Source organism: Balearica regulorum, chromosome 3, assembly GCF_011004875.1.
Source record: "Balearica regulorum gibbericeps isolate bBalReg1 chromosome 3, bBalReg1.pri, whole genome shotgun sequence".
NCBI lineage: Eukaryota > Metazoa > Chordata > Aves > Gruiformes > Gruidae > Balearica > Balearica regulorum.
This window is the reverse complement of record NC_046186.1, coordinates 40,362,444-40,383,962: the sequence shown is the minus strand read 5'-3', so window position 1 is coordinate 40,383,962 and position 21,519 is coordinate 40,362,444. Positions and strand designations below refer to the sequence as shown.

General features: G+C 46.3%; 1 long non-coding RNA gene across 2 annotated transcripts; it reads right to left on the bottom strand.

Moving 5' to 3' along the window:
* Positions 1 to 17,587: 17,587 nt before the first annotated feature.
* LOC142600959 (uncharacterized) lies at positions 17,588 to 20,928 on the bottom strand. 2 transcript variants are annotated; one of them, XR_012834464.1, is made up of 3 exons: positions 20,847 to 20,928; positions 18,273 to 18,404; positions 17,588 to 18,169 (listed from the first exon to the last, which is right to left on the bottom strand). It is a non-coding gene; the product is annotated as an uncharacterized LOC142600959 (long non-coding RNA). The 2 variants fall into 2 exon arrangements; XR_012834465.1 differs by having other exon boundaries at positions 17,588 to 18,196; positions 18,277 to 18,404.
* Between the last annotated feature and the right edge of the window lie 591 nt (positions 20,929 to 21,519).

Below are 21,519 nucleotides of genomic sequence, written 5' to 3'. Positions count from 1 at the left end.
AAGGGAAAAAAACAAAGAAACCAACCGAAGCTACAGCCTCAGTGAAGGCCAAGCCCATCCACTTCTTAATTTTTTTAGTGCTGTTATTTCATGGAAAAACCTGCGAGACCTTACGCGTCAGCAGCCAGATGGAGAAGAGGATGAGGCAGATGAAAGCGACAGCCAGGTCTCGAAGGCCCACCCGCTTGCGAGGCCCATTCCCAGGCAGCATAATTGCCAATCAGAAGCAAACTACTTTATAATTAAAGCATTGTATGAGCAAGGGAATGTCTGGGGCTTTTGCTTAATTGCTAGACGTGGCAGAGAAGCACAGAAGCATGGAGAGAGGGGCTCAGGCAACACTTGCTGAAATCAGGGAGGGTTTTGCCAGGGAGCTAATCCAGGGCAGGAGCAGAGCTAGGGCAGGCGCAGAGGCACTAGCGATCCTCCAGCCAAATCCTGATCTATCTTAGCCCAGCCGAGCACCTACACCACCTCCTCCTTCCACACACCTGGGGCAGGCAGGGGCACAGCCAGGCCCTTAGGGATCTCATTCCCAAAAGAGGAGCCCCACGTGTTTTGTCACCGGGGATCATGCAAGTTTGAGCCATGCCTCATTGCTTCTCCTGCTCTTGCTCCTGGCCCGCTGCCGGCTCACACGCTGCACCGAGGAGCCCTTTGTGGAGCACAGGTCCAGCACTCCACTGGGGCGGTCCTTCTCTTTTCTTCCCATTGTTCCTTCCAGGAAGATGGGTCTAGGCGTTTGGCCATGATGCCAGACTACCTCTGTTAGCTGTCCTGCTCCTCGTGTTCAGGAAATCCTCTTTTGCAGCTTAAAACCAGAAAGACAGTACTCTGGTTATCCGATCAGATCACCGTGACCTGGTTCATTGGGCCTCCCAGGACCAAGTCCTTCTTGAACAAAGGTATAGCTTTGACAAATGGCTTTTGTGTGAGAAGGAGAGTGGGGTGACAAAAAAAGCCTATCTCTGAGTGCTGTGCATGGCAGAATCTCACCTCACAGAGCAGAGCAGAGTATTATTGGATACAACTGATGAATTTTAATCCTGAAACAAATAATGCATACTCATTTGCAGAACAAAACCATCCACACCTCAGGCATATTTCATCATTATGGCATTGCAGCACTTTGGATTTTTTTTTTAAGTTTGAGGTTAGTAATACAGTAGATGAAAAATGCAGAACCAGCTTTAGAAATAATTTCTGAGTTTAATCAGACCCCTGGAGATGAGGAAGTGACTATGTTAGTTTCTAGGGCTGTCTTTGGCTACAGCATCATTTCCTATTATGAGCTAGTCCAGAGTGGCACAACATCAGTGGGAACGAGACTTAGGTTTTGGGGCTCTTTGCAAATCCCCAGTAACCATCATCCTCTTCCAACTTCCTCCAGCACCAGCTGCCATGGTGTGCTCTCTGCGCACCATCAGCTGGACTACACAGAGCTACTTCAGAGAAAGACGCTATTAATCCATCCCAGAAGGGACCATCAACCCCTTCCTCTGATATAAAGCAGCAATAATATACTGAGAACAGAGTTAGTTTGATGGTGAGACCACACAAACCAGAGCTATGCCAGTGGGACTGGTAAAACAAGACATTCTCCTTCTTGGGGGTCTTCACTTCAAACAGGCCTGAGGAAAAAGAAAATGTGTATCACTATCAGCACTCTCCTGCAAATACCAGCACCCTTCCAGAATGGGGAAGCACCATATATTGAAGACAAATCTAGCACTGCTTAGGCAGATCAGAACTAATAAAGTAGGTCTTACATACAGGACAGAGGATCTTGTCTGGGAAGCAGTGATCCCAGAAAGGACATGAGACAAGGAAGCAGATTGAACACCAGGTCCTTGGGATGCCATGACTTTTGCTGGCCAATCTGATCTCTCTTTAATGAGGAGAAAGGGCAGATCTTGCCTGCCCTGGAAAATGAAATCTGGCAGGGCTAAGCCTGAAACCCTGCTTCCCAAATGGCTTCCCCTCAGGAACAACCCCTCCTGCCTACAGACCGTGGACCATACTGGGTGAGGACGACGTGCCCATTGAGGTCTCCCCTGGCTTCTGAGGCTTGACACACTGTTCCAGATGGAAGGTGAAGTCATCCAAGTTGCTGAAATGTCTCTCCCGCACCTTACAGTGTGTGGTGAGGCTGGCAGGAATGGCAAGCAGATTGGGGGGGGGCGGTTAGTGCAACGTGATGGGAGTAGAAATTACATTGCACCAAGCTTTGGTGTTTCCCCTAATAACCTCTCAGAAACAGTTTTTCTGATTTCCTTTCCAGCACTGTCACACAACTAGATTAGATTTTGCTTATGGACAATCTGACTCAGGCTTCACCAAAACCTAAGGCTCTCTGAGCAGGACACGCTGGAAGTTTGTTAGTATAAAAGTTACACTTCAGCAAAGCTGAATGTTTCATAAAGCAGCTCTTTTTTGACCAGTGTTGAATCTGAATGAACTCCTCTTTTGACTCAGCTTTCATTCCCTGGAATCTAAGACCTTATGTCCCTGGTTTTTAAAGGGACTTGGTTCTCGTCTCGCTGACAGTGAAATCAGGGCTGATTAATTCTGTTGACTTGGGTGCTGTACTGTGAACAGGAGTTGTCTTTTAATGTAGTTCAAACTTCTTTTAAAAGTGTATCTAAGGAATAAAAGTGAATGATGAGGTTGTTCTTATGTATTCTTAGTGTTGCCAGGGAAACCATTTCCTGCCTGTATTTATCCCAATTCATCTCTGTTTTTTCAGGGAGGGGAGGTAAACCTTCCAAAATAAACAGACAATACTCTGAAATGAAGGTACTTATTAATGAGATGGGGGTACCCCCAAGATACATAGCACGGGATCTGGTACTTTTCCAGTCGAGGTCACAAGTTGAAATACATCCCAAATTAATAGCTTCTGGGGAAAAAAAAAAAAAGATATAATGAATGGACAGTCTGTATTACTGGTGGTCTGTGTCTAGTCCATCTTGGACGAGGCTGTATCTGGGAAAAAATAAAAGGCATTAATCAGTATTGTTGTGTGCAGCTGGTCCTTGAAGTTTATTCCCATCTAGAGCTGGTTCTTCCAGACCAGACTTGACACACATCTAGAAAACATTTCAGGGACTTGGCAATCCTGTGAGTAAGGAGAGGCACTTGTGGTGGGCCCACAGAGGCACTTGTGGTGCTCACAAAGCACCTTGAAGAGGATCTGAACCCCATACAGGACCCACAACACAACTGCCTGCCATGGACTGACATAATGTTGCCAGGTCCCTTGTTTCTCAGGAGTGAACTGAATATATCCTTAGAAAAATAACGGAGATGGAAAGAAAAGTGTGCAGCTGCCATTGGCTTGGTGGGATTGACTGCACTTGAGGAAGGAGGCCCATCTCCTTTCCTCTTCCCAAGAAGGAGCCCAATACTGAAGGGGGATGGTTAGACTCATGTTTATACCATTAACCTAGAGCTCAGTTTCTCAGTTTTCACATGCTCTACAACCTTACCCCGTGAGAACTGAGTAATAGCACCTCTCTATCTCTGTCACGGTTTAACCCCAGCCAGCAACTAAGCCCACACAGCCATTCACTCACTCCCGCCCAGTGGGATACAGGAGAGAATTGTAGGAGTAAAAGTGAGAAAACTTGTGGGCTGAGATAAAGACAGTTTAATAGGTAAAGGAAAAGCCGCACGCACAAGCAAGCAAAGCAAGGAATTCATTCACCACTTCCCATGGGCAGGCAGGTGTTCAGCCATCTCCAGGAAAGCAGGGCTCCATCATGTGTAACGGTGATCTGGCAAGACAAATGCCATCATCCCAAATGTCCCTCCCTTTCCTCTTCTTCCCCAGCTTTATAAGCTGAGCGTGACGTCATATGGTATGGAATAACCCTTTGGTCAGTTGGGGTCATCTGTCCCAGCTGTGTCCTCACCCAACTCCTTGTGCCCCCCCAGCCTCCTTGCTGGTGGGGTGGGGTGAGAAGCAGAAAAGGCCTTGGCTCTCTGTAAGCACTGCTCAGCAACAGCTAAAACATCCTTGTGTTATCAACACTGTTTCCAGCACAAACCTAAAACATAGCCCCATACTATGAAGAAAATTAACTCTATCTCAGCCAAAACCAGCACAATTTCACAGGGGGGTAAATTCATAAAAGACTGAGACATGGAAATATCATCTTCTTGAGGACTAAAATCATATTGTCAGTGACATACTGCTCAGTGTTGTCAAAAAGGACAGCACTGTAATTACCCTCCTGCCTTCTGTTCCTAACAGACAACACATCTCTCCCCTTGCACTTTGTAAGTCCCTGGCAGCAAGCAGTTCACTTGAATGGGATCCCCCCTTCTGGAGATCTCAAGATCCACCTTGTCTTGGAGAAAAATATAGCCCCGGAGCACTCAGCCAGCAATTTGCATACAAGCTCTGTGCAGACCCGATGGGCTGGTGTCTGACACGCAGCACATCACAATGTACAAGTAAGAACAAACATGAGGAGCAGGATGCTGCTGCAGACTTGCCACAGATGTTCCCTTTGGGGCCACCTTGGAGTAACTCTGGAAGCCAAACCCCATGGTGATGGGGCCAGCAGGAGGGAAAGCAGGGTAGACAAAAAGGTAACCACGCTTGCCCTCCTCATCTCTGTTCAGACATTCCTATCTCCCTGCCGTGTTTTCCATTTTGCTGTCTTAAACATTCCTCATCATGTCAGAGCAAGAGTTTAGTGGGAAAACCCTCATCAAGAAGATTATATGCAAATACATTAAAATCAGAACATATTGCTAGAGAGGTATGTTGTGGATCCCGTGGGTGTGTTTGGCCTATAGCTTTTCAACTAGAGAGCCCTGGTTAGGCTGAAACCCTAACCCTGTGAAAGCCAAGGGCGTTCTTCCAGTGACTCCAGTGGGCTGGGGATGCAGCTCCTCATGTTCCGTGCCAGAATGTTTCCGCTGACATGTGAAGGAGGTGGCTGGCGTGGCAGGCACTGAGCCTGGCCATTGGGCTTTGCAGAACCCCAGGGTGGGAAAAAATGAGGGGGGGGTGATGAAAGTTTAGGGAGGAACTGGGCCCTCACATGAGCACCCAGAACATCCTGCCATTTCTTCTCCTTTTCCTAAAAGCATGACCCAGTGTGCAACCAGATCCCTCCTGGGAAGACAACTGAAGTGGTGTTTTGAAAGACAGGCTCTCAAAACGGTTCAAAATTCTGCAGGGGCCTTTTCTGTTTCTGAGAGGGTTTACTTCATCTGTCTCAATTGCCAGGAAACTTAGACTACATCTCATTAAGCCAAAGGAAGAGTAGCGACAAAGGATTTAAATGATCAGCTTTTAAACCAATCTAAATGAAAAAGATAAAACAGCTTTAATTAGATAGGCCATCCGTCTGCAGATGTCACAGGCTGGGTTAAATTAGGCAGTCTCACCGCACCCCTGCATTTGAGATAGCTCTGAGAGATAGCGAAGTACATACTTAAACCCAAAACAAAAGCAAACACATGAAGCTGTTCTAAATTCTGGGCAGAGGAGATGGGCTGAGGGTGGAGTTGCCTAGGCGTTTTCTGGGAGGGTGAGACTCCCTTCCCATGCCCTTGGCTGGTGATGCTCACTCCCGGGGCATCAGCCTAGGGCTGGGTGTGGGGAATGAGCTGCCAGGGGCAGGGGTGGTGGGGGAATTTCTGGTCCTGGCTTCACAGAATCAGAATGGTTTGGGTTGGAAGGGACCTCAAAGATCATCTAGTTCCAGCCCCCCTGCCATGGGCAGGGACACCCTCCACTAGACCAAGTTGCCCAAAGCCTCATCCAACCTGGTCTTAAACACTTTCAGGGATGGGGCCTCCACAACCTCTCTGGGCAACCTGTTCCAGTGTCTCACCACCCTCACAGGAAAGAATTTCTTTCTAACATCTAATCTAAATTGACCCTCCTTCAGCTTGAACCCATTACCCCTTGTCCTGTCACTACACTCCCTGATAAACAGTCCCTCCCCATCTTTCCTGTAGGCCCCCCTCAGGTACTGGAAGGCCGCAATTAGATCTCCCCGGAGCCGCCTTTTCTCCGGGCTGAACAATCCCAACTCTCTCAGCCTGTCCTCATAGGAGAGGTGCTCCAGCCCTCTGATCAGCTTCATGGCCCCCCTCTGGACTTGCTCCAACAGCTCGATGACTCCCCTGTACTGGGGCCCCCAGAGCTTCCTACTGAAAGGATGCACCCTGCACATTGCCTTGAGCACAGGGGAAGGAGCAGGGGGACAGACCTTTTGGATTCAGATAAGAAAATGAATGTAACTGCCTGAATAGCTGTGCTGGCTCAAGGTGAGAAAAAAAAATCAAGTTTCCCAGCCCACAGAGCTATTCCAGGCAAATTTGGGTGTGCACACAGCAACTCCATCAGCAGAGACCTTTTGTCAGCTTATTTTCAAGGAGATCATAGTCAACAGCTGTACCTCAGACTCCACTTTTGGAGCCCTTGGCTGCACTGCCACCACACCAGCCTTGCCTAATGCCTGGTACTTGAGGGCAGACCAGGAGAACTCAGCCCCTGGAACATGGGTTACATCTCCATCTTACATCCTGAGATGTAAGCGGGGACCGAGGCACGGAAATCTGTCAGACCGGTGCTGCCCCTGCGCAGAGCCAGCCTGGGCTGCCTCAGCACTGCCTTGCTGGAGCCCAGGGGAACACCTGCACGGATATCCAAGGGCTTAGGGGACAAGCTGGGCTCCTGAGCCTGGCCCGGCATCAAGCCAGGGTTGGGACATACATAAGGAGAGAGCAGCAGGGCTCTTGGGGTTGAGCGAAGGGCAGCAAAAGAGGCAGGAGGAGGGCTGGGGACGGGGCAAAGAACTGGACCCAGGCAGGTACCAAGCATTGCCAGACAGAAAAAAAGCTGAGAATCGTCATGTGGGCAATCCCTGGAGAGGAAGCTTGACACATCCTGAACCCTCACTGTGTCTTAGGAAAAGCCAAGTATGTTTGTGTAAGTCAACACAACTGACCTAGCTTTTTTGTGCTTTGCACCTCCTACAACAACCTGCACAGTGCTTGAGGCTCCCACCTCAAAAAAGTTGTTCAGAAGGCTATGTTTGACGCAGCTATAGCCCTGATTTTGGTCCCAACTGTTTATACTAAGGAACTCTTATGCACACAGCATAAGTATTTTGAGTACGTAATATTGAACTATTAAAAAGGCTTTTGTTTTGTGGCATTTAAAGTAGTTCTTAAATCAAGACTTAGCTTGTCTCTTGACAGTATTAGCCCTGTAACTTTCTGCTGATCGGTCGATGGAAGGATGAAGTATCATTACGGCTTCTTGCCAACATGCAGTATGATGCAGTTAATTAAAGAAACATAAAGTTCATGTGTGATGCTAAAGATCACTTCTGTGCTTTGGAATGCTCACTGGCATTAAATCAGCTGGGTAATGATGGGATAATTTTATTTGGCATTTTAAGCTGAGGTTTATACAGTCCATTATAGAAAGAAATGTCATCTTATGATTTAGCTGAAGGTGATGTCAGACTGTATAGTCTATAATTTAGGCCAGATTTCCAATAATATTTTCATTTGATGACTCTGAAGTATGAACTTGAATGGTCAGACTTCTGAGCACCCTTAAGCATAGGGTGCTGAGATAGCCAGAGATGCCAGAGGAGAGGCTCACAGCTTCACTGCCCCTCTGCTGCCCCGTGTACCTCCTCTAGCTGGCAAAACAGCTTTTCAGGGTGGCATCTGCTGTATTTGCATGGGTAACGGCTGGGTGCACACGACAGCCTCACCCAGGCAAGAACTGAGCAACAGATGATAGAAAGCCTGAGAATAGGTGTGTCTGCTGCTCGCACCCACGCCGCCAAGGAAAAAACAAGAAAACTGTGGCTTTAAATGACCAAAGGCAGTGTGGTACAGTTACACTTGGCAAACACACACCTGCAGAGAGACAGGCGACTATATCCAGAGCATCAGTGGTTTAACACTATATGATGTAAGAAACAAAAAAACCCAAAAATATTTTCATCGCTTCAGTATCACACATTTAAAGTTCTCTTTGAATAAAAAAGACAAAAAAACCCTTTAGAATTCGCATTTCCCAGGTTGTGCATAATATTAGCACAAAGCAGAGGCAGTAATTATTTTTTAAAGATTAAAGATACATAAACCATGCACAAGCCACAAAATTTCAGGGGATATCACTTGCCCTTGGTCTCCACAGCCTGTGCTTGGAAGCTCATTTCACCAGCATCCAGAACACAACTGACCCACGCTGCGAGTCAGGAAGAACATTTCTAGCCCATATTCCAGCCCATCATCCTCAGGGAAACACATGCCCTTGGGACAGAGCCCAGCTCTCAGCAGGGTTAACCATTTCAGGCTTCAGTTCCCATTTACCATTCCCATTTACCTGCCCCGCCAGCCTCGTACATCCCGACGACGTGCTTGCACAAAGTTGAGGGAACAGGAAAGGCAAAAACCTGGGCAAGCTGGGCCATGACTGGCTGCTGGATGCTGCACTGGAGGAAGAATCACCGAAAACAGGACTGTTTCCAGAAAGGGCACCAGCCGCATCATTCATTCCTGACACAGTTATGCAGCTGTTACTTAAGCCAGTCCTTGTCATGCCACAGTTCCCTGATAGTATCAGGAACTACACGGACATTTGTCAAAACAGATGACATCTAAAGATAGCATTGAACCTAAGGGAAAGGAATTTAAAAGAAAACAAATCACCATGGTTACGGTGTAGGGTGAGAATATGTTCCCTGTTTGTGGAAACCTGACTTGGGCGACCTTTGCTGAGACAGACTCCTGAGATGGCATTAAGCTGCGCAGAGCCAAGGAAACAAGGGAATCTGAGCAACAAGCAAAGATATTTTAATGTTCAAGGTTGCATGGCGCAGCTGCTGCAAGTCAGACACCCCTGCGGAGCCCAAGGGTTTGGCCTGGGAGGCTCGGTGATTTGTAGCCGCAGCAGCTGGAGCCCACACACTGCTGCAGTGCTGGCAGCGAAGGTGAACTTGCCAAAACCTCCACCACAAGGCCAAGCACCTCTACCAACCCATCCAAACATCCTTGCCAAGCCACAGCTCAGAGCAACAGATCCAGCAACGCATTAGGGTGCCTAGCGCCAAGCCAAATGCCACACAGTGCAAAGCTTTGATAAATTAGCTCTGGCTACTCACACTTGTTTAAAATCCTTGGTGGGTTAACCTTGTATGAGGGTGCTGGGTGCTGGATGAGGCGCCGCTTGCCCGTGCCACTCTGCCTCTCTCCTTCATTGCGTACTCCCACGAGCGGTGTAAAGGCATCATAAAGTCAGCATAATCTGATAGCAGTGCGGTCGTGTGCCTGCTCTTGCCCAGCACCTGCGGAACTGCAGCACGGGTTTATACAAGTGCTTGGTGCTTCCCATGGCTTGGTGTGAGAAGCTGGCAGAGGCCAGAGCCGGCCACTGCGCACCTGGCCAGTGTGTGAGGGAACACTCAGGGGTAAATTGCCGCCCCTCCGTGCCCCTTGAAGCTGCAGCTGGGGTACAGTCTCGACTCTTGTCAAACCACATACAGTCTCTGTGAAGAGTGCTGAGCCTTTTGCCACAGCTCCGCCACAGTTTCTTGCTCGGGCCCTGCCCCCGGCCAGGAGAGGGGGGAACGTCAGGAGCAGATGATGCCTTTCACAGTCACTCTATTTCCTCCCGCTGCCCCCAGCCACAGCCGCTGCCCTGGTTTGTGGCTTCCCTAGCCTTTCAGTGATCCCAGGTCAGACCTGGAGGAGGGTTCCCGCTGTATCACTCAGCCTGAGAAGAGACGTTACATCTCACTACAACCCTTTGACCATCACAGCTGCCAGTAGGCAAACAGCCCACGTGTAAGGCTTCTGGCACAGATGTAAGCTGGCTGTGCTATCAGAGTAGTAAAAACATAATAGAAACATTTGTCTATCCAGGCAAATGCAAAGGAAGTTCTTGGTCTTCTCTTTCCTACCTCCTGCATGCCTCCATTTCAAACTTCACAAGCACTCAGGTAAATAGGTATCCGTCTTTCACCACCATGTGAAACAATGAGACCCAAAATAGAAGGATGTTGATGTGGGAACTACTGGTACTATATGTTCCTGAAACTCTTTGGAGCAACATGGCCAAGAAAGGCCTGCTTTGGTGACTTCAAAGAGAAAGTCTGCACAAATCCTCTAGCTCCTGAATTTTTCATTTGATATTTTTGGGTGCTGTGGCCTTCTCTCCCAAGGCACTTTGTGGCAAGCTATGGCTGGATGCAGTTTCCGACAGTGTTTGCAATACTCCGGAGGGGACAAATTTGCATAAAAGCATCACTTCTATGCTGAGCTCAAAACAGTGTCACAAAACCAAACTGTGGTGAACTGATGAAAGTTTGTTCTGATGATGTAATCCCAACTGTATTAGGTAACACTGATGGGTGGCATTGCCATGGACACACAGATTTTGCAATCCTCCCTTTTCTAGCTTATTCATGCACTTTAAGTTAAATGCAGCTGAATTAGTCCTACTTTCAGTAAAGTCCATTTCTGTGTTTCTGACTGGTCCCTATTCTCTTATTACTAAGCAACAGTATATTCGTAAAGTTTTATTTTTCTATACATAGGTAACAGACACAAGCAACAGGCTCAACATACAGAAGTGGTGGTAAAATTACTATACAGACTAGCAAATTTACAATTGCATCTTGCACTCCAGCCAGTGGTGGGTTTCTCTTTGGTGTGAAGGAAGATAGTAAAGGTGCTTTAGCCCTCCAGAAAGTACCTCTGTTAACACCAGCCAGTGATGTGACTGCTCTGGTGTCCCACATCCTTTCTCCCAAATACTAAGTCAGCATTTCAGCTACGTAGACATTAACCTTTTTTTTTTAAAAAAGTCAACATTTCAAAGCATCTGACTAAAACTGTCTTCAGCTTTCACTTCCCACTCTTCTGACATGAGCTTTTCAGTATCTCTCCAGCCATCACGGAGTGCAGTCAGAGAGGAAGACTGAACAAATGCAGAAGCAGACAATGAACTTTCCCAGAATTTCTTCATCTGTTGCAAATAAGTCAGCCTGCAAAATGCAATGTGAAAAGACAAACTCTTTGCTATGTTTTTAATTTGCTACACACCTTCAAGACATGAGTTAAAACTACAAATGGTTATACTGTATAGCAGAACCAAATGCATGACTGAGGTTACAAACAGATTTTATTGTTTACATGTGGTCACTGTGTAATATAAAGCACCCGACCATTTATTTCCCCAAACCAGTTATATCAATACATCAGAAGACACTGGGTATTTTGCAGTTGGTTTTTGGTTTTGGGTGGGTTTTGTGTTTTTTTTTTCAGAACTATGTTGCAATATAGTTTTTAGCACAGAAATTTATCAAAAGTATTTACAGTTGGTTGAAAGTTCAAAGGGGCAAGATAGGAATTCAGATTAACTGGAAATCTAAACAAATGTAAAGGAAAATGAGGATCAGATTCCAAAAAGCTTCAAGTCTACATCGCAAGCCCAACAAATGTTCTTGATTTGTGTTGGTTGCTAAAGAAGTGTAAATTCCATGATAAATTGATGTAGCTCCTGGGATGAATAAGATCAATAATGTAATAACATTGAGTTAATACCATGCTGACATTGATTGAGAATGAATGCATAGAATTTGAGGTCTCCTTCCATGCACAAGGAGATATTAGTAAATCAGAGCCAGATTGCCAATCAAACCTTGTTATTTCAGGGCAGATGAATAAAATAATGATGAAGAGAGTAGGTTGAGAGTAAAGCTATTCAGATGGAAACTGAGTGTTCAGGGAGTCTATGATTCCTGAATGGGAGCATGTGAAGAAGTCAATAGTGCCCTCAGAAGGCTTGCAGAACCTGATTGTTTGTGATGTCTTTTCCCATAGTTATTTCTATACAGGCAAAGCCAGTGGGGATAGTTTTGAAGCAAAAGACCTTTATTCCAATGAATGAGGCTCCAGTTCACAATTTAGTCTTTGCAATTTGTCTCCAATTTAGATGTATATTATTGCATTCCCTCAGAATATGGTGAAACTCGTTGATGAATGGGCCTGCTCCAGCTCCTAGCAGACCTGTTCCCTGGGCATTTTCAGTGTCCTTGCTGCTTATATTTTACCCCTGTCAGGGGTGGTGAGTCAACATCGAGTGAGCTCTAGTCCACTCTGGATACCCTGCTGAGAGCAACTGAGGGCTAATGGGAGGAACTTTTGGTTGCTAGTATACTAACTTATACTACTAGATAACAAGGAGTTATGAGAAAATGAACAGAAAACCCAGAACAAAATAAGCGTGTGCAACAGAATGAGCAAATGAAGCCTCGTTTCTTATCTCTCTCTCTCTATCCCTCTTTCCCCTTCCTCACTGGGATCCTCTGATATCTGGTAAGGCTTCTCTCTCAGCAGAGGTGATATTTGAATTATTCACTCTCCCATTTTTCTGGAAGTTTAATGTAACTTTGATATTGCTGAGGCCTCTACACTTAGCTGGAGTTGGGCATCAGGGTAGAAGTAATTGTGAGGGATAAGGAGGTAGATGCACATACACAGGACATGAACTGTCAGCTAGGTTGTAAAAAATGTTTCCCATAATAAGACAAATGAGGTGGATTTGTTTTGAAGCTGAGAAGGGAGAATGACTGCGGAAGCTTAGGGTGCTGCTGAGTCTTGACAATTACCTTTTAAAGCAGATGTGGGGAGACTGCAGGAGCAGCATGATGACAGGAGTAACTTGCCCGCAGGCATGCAGAAGGCCATCACAGAGCTAGACCTCGGGTTTCTCACTTCCAGCCCTCTTCCTTGAGAAAACATGAACAAAAGTCTCTCTTTTCCTACGGCTGTGAGACTTGCACATCAGCTGGATGACTCCTCTGATAAAATATTTAGACATCTGTTCAGACAGATCACAACCTCACCGTCTAAAACCTCTCCCAGGCAAAGACCCCATCACTGCCATGATGAGCGATTCTTTTGTGCCTGGGATTTGTGGCAGCCTTGGACTCTCCATGATGCTGTGCTGGGATCCATCACTGGTGATGAGAAATTACTTGACCAGTTACCAAACACTTCAGACTGACTTTGATATGTGTACCCTCCCCAGATGTATCAGACTGGAGGATTTCACAGGATGATCACCTGACCTTGCTTCCACTTGATCCCCTGCAAGTTTGGTCACCAGCTTCATCGGAAAGGGGAGATGAACCCTACATGGTCCACAGATTTCCTGTCAGGTGTTGGTGTCTTCTAATTGCAATTCACTGCTGTGTATAACTATAGAGACTGATAAGTAATGAGGGAGGGAAGATGTCAGACACGAATGCCCTTGAAATAAGCTATTCTAATGATACCACGTCGGGATCAAGAGAAGCACATTATCCTCAAGTTTGTGTGAATGAACTGGGGCTATTTGGCAGCTCTGTAACTCATTCAGCTTTTTTTCCTCCAAGTAAAACACCAAACTCATTCATTATAGTTGGCTTCAGGGCTCTTGGGAACCACCCTGAAATCTCTCAATCTTCAGCATGGACAGCTAATCTGGACACATAATTTCAAACAGTTTAAGAAACAGTTTGACCTCCTAGGCAAAATAACCGAAGGTTAAAGGGACATCTTGGTGCATATCTGTAGAGAATATAAATTGAGCTGTTTATTCCTTCTCTCCGGAGGCTGTGCAAGGTTCAAATTCAGTTTATAAGCTTATCACCAAAATTCATTTTATAGAGTACCTTAAATATAAACTCCCACTCAGTCCAATCAAAGCTTTTCCAGCATGAAGCAGCTGAGCTACAATCGGTTCCCTTGTTCAGTCAGCCAAGTCAATGCTCTTAATCAGTATAAAAACATTAGAAGTCAAACGGTGGTTTTTAATAAAATGGGATTGATCAGCTTCCAAGAAGGTGGCAGAGGTCTATGGAAAGAAACATTCCTGCCTGTTCCTAGGAAATGCATGTGAGCCCTGCAAAGTGCCAGGCTCCAAGAGCACCTGTGGCTCGCTGATGACTGACCTTGTTATCCTGGGAGGAGGGGGCACCCCCTCACCCTTCACTCTAATGCACCTCCAACCTGAACTCTTTGAGTTCCCTACTCCTGAAAACTCATTTATCTCAGCTCCCTCCACTGGATAATGATCAAGCCCCTGGGCTTTGCCAGAGATCAAAGTATGATTGCTCCAGTTGTCTCCGCTTCAAAATCTATTGCTTCTTTAGATGCTGTTGTTGCTTATTCAGACGAAGCGACCTTATGCTGAAAGGAAAGCCCACAGCAGCTGCAGATTAGAGACACGGCAATGTTTAGGAAGTGATGTACCCAACGCAGCATCTGTCTGTCTTTCTGGGCGCTTGCTCAGTTGCTTAAGCGGGAGTGGACGTACACCCAAGAGCACTGCACGGACACGGCTGTCCCCAACAGCCGCTTGTTGGTTGCACTCCTACAACTCTTTTCCAAACACAGGCCCATAGACGACAGCCTCTGCTCAGTGGTCATACCACGTACACCCAGATGTGCCCAACAGATCAGCACATCTGGCTGCAAGCTGAGGTCCTCTTTTGAACTTACTGAACATAAAGTCAGTTCTTCCAGTAATAAAGGAGCTCCCTGAAGCCCAGACCCCTACAAAGCACAGACAGGGAGAAAAGCCATGTCCTGGCTTTTCTTTTTCTTTTTGTCTGGTCCAGGACACTGATCAGCCTGAGCACACCAGGAAATTGGTTATACTGCCCAAGAGTGTTTGGGGTTGTCAAGCAGCTGGATCTCCCCACATTACAAAATGAAAGAATCAGGACAACACTGTCTTGCAATCAGGTCCCTGATGGGCTCCCAATCTTCTTGATGTTTCTGTGCTACAAATGGTCTTATTCCAACAGTCTCCAAGCACCGACTGCCAGAAACCATTTTACTACCCAAAGAATAGCTCAGGAATGTACCTCTAAATGGTTGTAATAGGGATGATCAGGAAAAATTCATGACATGGAGAGTATGAACCAGTGGGGAAAATGAGGCTGTTATGAAATAGGATCATAGGATCATAGGACCTCCTGAGTTGGAAGGGACCCATAAGGATCATCGAGTCCAACTCCTGGCCCCACACAGGACCAGCCGAATCAGAGCATATGACTGAGAGCGTTGTCCCGACGCTTCTTGAACTCAGTCAAGCTCGGTGCTGTGACCGCTTCCCTGGGGAGCCTGTTCCAGTGCCCGACCACCCTCTCAGTGAAGAACCTTTTCCTAATATCCAACCTAAACCTCCCCTATCGCAGCTTCATTCTGTTCCCTCGGGTTCTATCACTGGTCACCAGAAGGAGGAGATCAGCGCCTGCCCCTTCGCTCCCCCTCGTGAGGAAGCTGTAGGCCGTGATGAGGTCTCCCCTCAGTCTCCTCTTCTCTAGGCTGAACAAACCAAGGGACTTCAGCCTCTCCTCATATGTCTTCCCCTCTAGACCCTTCACCACCTTTGTTGCCTTCCTTTGGACACTCTCCAATAGTTTTATGTCCTTCTTGTACTGCAGCACCCAAAACTGCACACAGTACTTGAGGTGAGGCTGCACCAGCGCAGTGTAGAGTGGGACAATCACTTCCCTAGACCAGCTAGCAATGCTGTGCTTGATGCACCCCAGAATAAAAATATTCTCTGGAATAGCTCTGGACTTCAAACATTTAGGGACAGAAAATTAATGTCAATTAAATTCTGATCCATGCAATTAAGTTACAGCAACAAGACAGCGGGGCCATTTTAGATTCATGTGCCGGGAAAAAGAAAGAGGCCTAATGAAGATGCACTTCTGCATTCATGACATCCTCTCCTCCCTCCAAAAGGCTGTCAACAGAAGTGGGCAATAAGACCAATGTAACTGAGATGATTGACAAAGGTAGCTTACCAACAAGACCTATTCAGACATGCAAGACATCAAAAAACATTTCAACCGGGAAAACTAAACAAATTTGAAAGGAGGATCCTTTTTTTGCCCTTGGAACTATGCTTGAAACCAACATCACTTGCAGTCATCAGCCTTGTTGGACACATCACTACCCCAAGGAGTTTAATCAGTGAAACCATAATCTCTCTTTCGGATAATCTGAGCAGATTCTTCTCTCCTCAAGGAGCCACTGGTAGGCAGGAGGGATGTGTCCACACACTGGTTGGTGCAGGGAGCCAACTGATAGGAAGGAACCTCCAACCAGGGTTCAAGCAGGGAAGAAGGAGGCATTTAACAGAAGATTTTCATTTCCATTTATTTCTATTTCTATGGCTTATGCATTTGTAGAGATTTGATCATTTTAAAGAACTTCAAATAAAAGGAAAAGTACCTGACCCGTCCTACCAGTTTGTTATGCATACAACCAATTCAGGCAAGTAGAATGACTCCCACAAAGCCTGAATGACTGTGCCCTATTCCATTCACAAAAAAAGAGCAGAAAGAAGAGAGCAGATGAAGTTGCCAGAGATTCCGCACTTCTGAAAATAGGAGCAGTTCCTTGGGTTCCTAAAGACAGACCTGTGATGAAATGTTTACACCCACTTGTTAAAATCTTTATCTGATGCCCTAGCAATATCCTGTGAGTAATCTCTAGCTTCAGGAACTACATGGATCATGTATTTTTGTCCTGATGTCACTATCGCTTTCATAAATAGAGCACAGTTCTGGGTTTGTTTTTTTTCCAAATCTCCAGCAGATCGGGTGGAGTTAAGGAGATGCACATGGAAGCACACAGATCTCAAGAACCTCACCCCAGGCTGCTGGCTACGTGCTGATAATCCATCCTCTCTCCAACCATGTCACACAATGTCTGTAAATCTACAGAAATCTACACACCATGTCTAAGTGCTGCAGCCAGTGCTTTCTTATGCAAAGTATTCCACCTAAAGGAAAAGGTAAGCTAATTACTACTTAAAGAAATAGAAGTGAAGCACTGTTATCTCTCTTTTTTGCCTTGTTAAGTGCCCATCAAGATTATCATCCGCCTTGCGCATCCTCCTTTCTTATCACCAGACAGTCACAGGCAACTCAGATTTTCCCTTTGCAAGCCTGATCACCTTATCCATATCATGAATCTCACAGCCCTGACCAGGTGTGACAACCTACCTTGGCACCCACATAGCCCATTTCCATCTTGGTGCTTCTGCCCAGCTTCTTCCTGTTTGCTAACAGAAGTATGTTTGTGCTCAGTTATAACTGCCATGCTACTGAATCACTGACAGATACAGGACAGGAGTTGAGTCAGGAGATTTCTAGGAATAGTACATCTTGTGCTGTTAAACTGTCTCTTTCTAAAATGCTTGTGAATTAGGGATTTGAAGAACCCATTTGTTATTGTATTCACCAAGCAAGATGCATCTTGATTCTGGGTAATGAGATCTCCTCATTCAAATTCCTAAAAGTGAAAAATAAATGCTTTGTTCTTGCAGTTCTTTTTGCAATATAATCAGTTACATATCTGTGCGTGTAAAATAATGTTCACCTATATTTTTCACCTGTAGTATACAGTGACAGAAAATGACTATACAGAGTAGTTATTGCATTGTCATTGAAGGAGGCAGCTGACAACCTGATTCAGTTCACATAAAGCTTGCCAACAAAACTTAGAGATGATAATTTTTGACGCACTGTTAACTCTTAGTCATATTTATTGCACGCTGTGTGAGATAATGACAGGTTTGATCCTGCACCTTTGATAACAATACAGGGTTTGTCATATGTTTCAGAAGGAACAGGATGAGGAGGGTATCATTCTTTCTTCATTTTTGTTTCAACCAAGGGAGAGGAATGATGTAGGACATCAAATAGAATAGTTCAGTGTAAAGCCTTCATCCTTCCCACCTCATGCTGGTCACTAGTTGTTGACATGGTTAACTAGTGACCTAGATATCAGTAGGACAGTGAGAAATGTCCACAGTGACTGATTTCATCTTTGGTTTACTACAGCATTTCTTACATCCCCTCTAGCAGCCAGTGCTCATTGTTGTCTGAAGCAGGACACCAGACTTAGTTGGCTTGGCCTAGCATGCAACTCCAGCTTCCTATAAACAAGGAGGGTGCATTTCTTCTTCTGCCTGCCAGACTGGACGCAGTGTCCGTGCGAATACTCCCGGACTGCTCCCTCCTTGCAGCTTCCACAGAACTAAGTCCACGTTTCCCATACTTGCAGCGCAGTGCCACAGTCTGTCTCCCGCTCCATGACCCCAGGCTTCCTGCAGAGCTGACCAGGCAGTCTTCAGCTGGCAAAGCAAGTGGATCCGGGAAGGCAGAGTGGTGGAAAGGCAAATAGACGAGGAGTTGTAGGGGTTGTCTCACCTACCACAGGCACAGCTGCAGGATTGCTGCCTATCCATGCTCTGTCATCCATGGGGCTAAGCGCAGCGTCCCTCCCATCCTGCATGAAGAATCAGTTGCCTCATGCGTCACAGCCAAAGAAACTTTGGGTGCCTGTGTTTAAATGTGAACAAAGAGCAACAGTGCCGCTTCTGATTGCAGGCTGAGGAATTTCAACACAGCAGCTTTCATGCAAGCCCAAATAATGATGCAAGGAGTGAGGGTCACAAGACCTCTGATATTAAAAGGAAAAGGAGGTATAGTCTGAGAATATAAGGCTCAGATCCTAAGAAGAGGATCAGGTTGTGTTTATGTAGCTAGGTAGGTAGTATGAAACGTGATTCAGATGTTTTTATGAGCCAGATCCATATAACTACAAACTGGATAAAGCTGCCAGATTTCTGTGCGGTTCTGTTGTGCTTTAGGGAATTGTCACACCCCTGATGCTGTGCTGGAGAAGAAGAAGGTGTCTTCCCCCCCAGGGGAAGCCTAGCTTGTCATACAACAGCAACCATATTTTCCCAACCAAAGGCTGCACCAGCCACTTTGCCAGGAGTGGGAGAGCCACACCCCATCTGCAGAAAATAGAGGGGATTGCAACAAACATCCCTTAAAAAAATGTGCAGCTCATAATGGCTGTAGGCCACAGCAGGCCATTTTCTATCCTTCAATTAGTGATCTTCCAAATGACTCACCAGTGAGCATTGCATCAAGGGACCTGCAATCTGCAAGGGCCATATCTAAGTATTCATTGACAGGACTGGTAGCACCACTTTTTAAAAGATTGCCCAACTTCTCTTTATAAGGTCCCATTTTCAGTTTGCTTACAGCTCTGCCAACCCTTTATCACTTTATTGCCTGCCTACAGCTTATTGCCTGTTTGTTGGGCTTGGGGGTTTGGTTTGGTTGAGTTTGGGGCAGATAGCTTGCTTTCTGTTTAACCAGTTCAGCTGTTTCAAGAGAGATTTGTCAAAAAAAAAAAAAAAAAAAGTGGTAGCTTTCTTCCTGTGGCAGGGAACTGAAATTTGTCAGGCTGACAGTCCTCAGGTCATGCATCTGCCACAAAAGTCCATGCCAAATGGACTGCTGGTGCTAATCAGATTACAAACTTCTTGTACTTTAGCCCACACAGTAGGTGAATCTGGTCCTTCCTTACTGCAGCTACTCCCAGCTGCACTGACAGCATGGAAGCACTGTCATCTACCTACAACTCAGAGAGCCCAGTAACTAGGCTGAAGAATCTGAGCTGAGTGCTGGAGCAGAGGAGAAGGGCTCGGTCACTCAGGGTTTCATGCAGAGACAGAGTGGACTGGGGACCAACAGGGACTGGTCAGTCTCAGCCCCTCTAAACTAATCCCTGCTATCCTATGGCACCTACTGCCTCTTTGTGCAGCACTACGACAACATCATCATCAACAGGGTTTGGCCATCTCAGGAAAGGAGTGCTAAACTGAACAGGGCACAGGCATCAGGCATGGGGAAGCAGGCTTGCAGGCAACAACCTACCATCAGTGTGCAGTTTGTGCTCACCGAGTGATCCACTCATTCCCCATGAGGGTGAAATCTACTTGCATCAAAACCAAGAGAACAACCTGTGAGCCTGTCATTGCTATCTGCCTCTGTCATCAGTTTTCTTTTAGTCCAGAGAAATGAGCCCTGACAATTTGAACAAACTAATTTAGAAGAGGCTCTGACTAATTTCTGGATGTTAATACATTCCGTATGCTCTGGGCAGATATATGAGAATGATAGGCATGTGCCTGCTTCTGGGACTTGGGAGATTGTTACACCAGAGAGCCACCATCAATCAATCAATTAGCATGGATTAATTAGAGGGGAGCTGAAGGACAGTGAAGATACTGTAATCCTGTTTTCTGAACAATGGATGAGCATGTGTAAGCTCCAAGCGTTCCTGAGCCATAGGTCCTGCAATGAGGTTTCTGGAGCAGGAACAGAGACTCTGTGTGTGGTAGGAATAGCATCTTAGGGGAAGAGGAGCTGTATCTTGGAGGAGGAAGAAGGGCTTTCTGCAGTGAGACCAGGCAACTGTGTGAAGATAACAGTAATAAAAGAGTACGGATGACAGAAGTTAGAGGTCTAAAGCTAGAGAAGGGGAGGGAGTAAAGCAAGGGAGAGATACTTGGAGGGGGGACCAGTGAGAGCCTGTCCGTTTCCCACTCTCCTCCTTTATGGACTGAAACAGGACTAGAGCAGCTAGCACTAGCTCTTCCTACCTCCCAGGCCAGTCTCACCTGTGCCATGGCATATTGGTGGGCTCTTGCCACAGCCAGGATGCAGTGGGGAAAAAGCAGATACCAGTTCACAAGTCCCCCATTGGGGTACAGGCTGGATCCCACAACTGCATAAGGGTGTGATGGGATGTAGCCTGGACAGGTATTTGCAGCACCAGAGGGCACCAGACAGCAAGGAGCAGGTGTTAACTGAGTCCTTGAGGCTACAGAGCTGAGGGAGTAGGAACAGAAGGGGCAAGCTGGAAAACTAGACAGGAAGGACTATATGTCATGAGGGTCAGGGTGGTGATGTGGAGAAGCATACCTATTTTTTTATTTGCTCTTTCTAACCGACTTCAAGTAAATCTCAAGATACACGGCTTCTGGGAGTTCTCTCTCTGCCCCGTCAAATTAAGGAAATGAGGTTACAATGTAAATATAACCCACCTCCTCTAGTACCTCTACCTCCTTTGAACTGGGCATGCCTGTACCATGCATACCCCAAACGTGGCTTTGCAGAAAGTGCAAAACACTTTGAAGAAAATGGAACCACCAGAGCTACGTCACTTTGCAAGTGTGGTGAAACTTGTGCTGTTGCTCTGTATCGTCAGCACTCTACAGCCCTAGAAGCAATGAGACAGCGGGTAATCCTTTCAGCCCTTGCAGTGTTTTTTCCAGCCCCCTCAGCCTAATGCCAAAGATACCGTCTGCACTCCCCCGATGTCTGTCACTGAAGCCATTGGTCTCAGTCATTTTCCTGCCCTCTGCTAACAACCCCCGTGGCAAGAAGGCCCAGAGGCACTCCCAGTGACACAAATCTCTGCACTGATACGATCATTTGAACACTGGAAAAATCAGGCTTCCTTTTTCCCTCTGTGTCCTTGTGCTCTGAAATTAGATTTCCTTAGATGTAGGGTAATTAATATGAGTCCTCTCCTCAAAAAAGGCACATCAGTCAGGCTACAGACCTAACTCTTCAGCTGCATAACAGAGAGAAG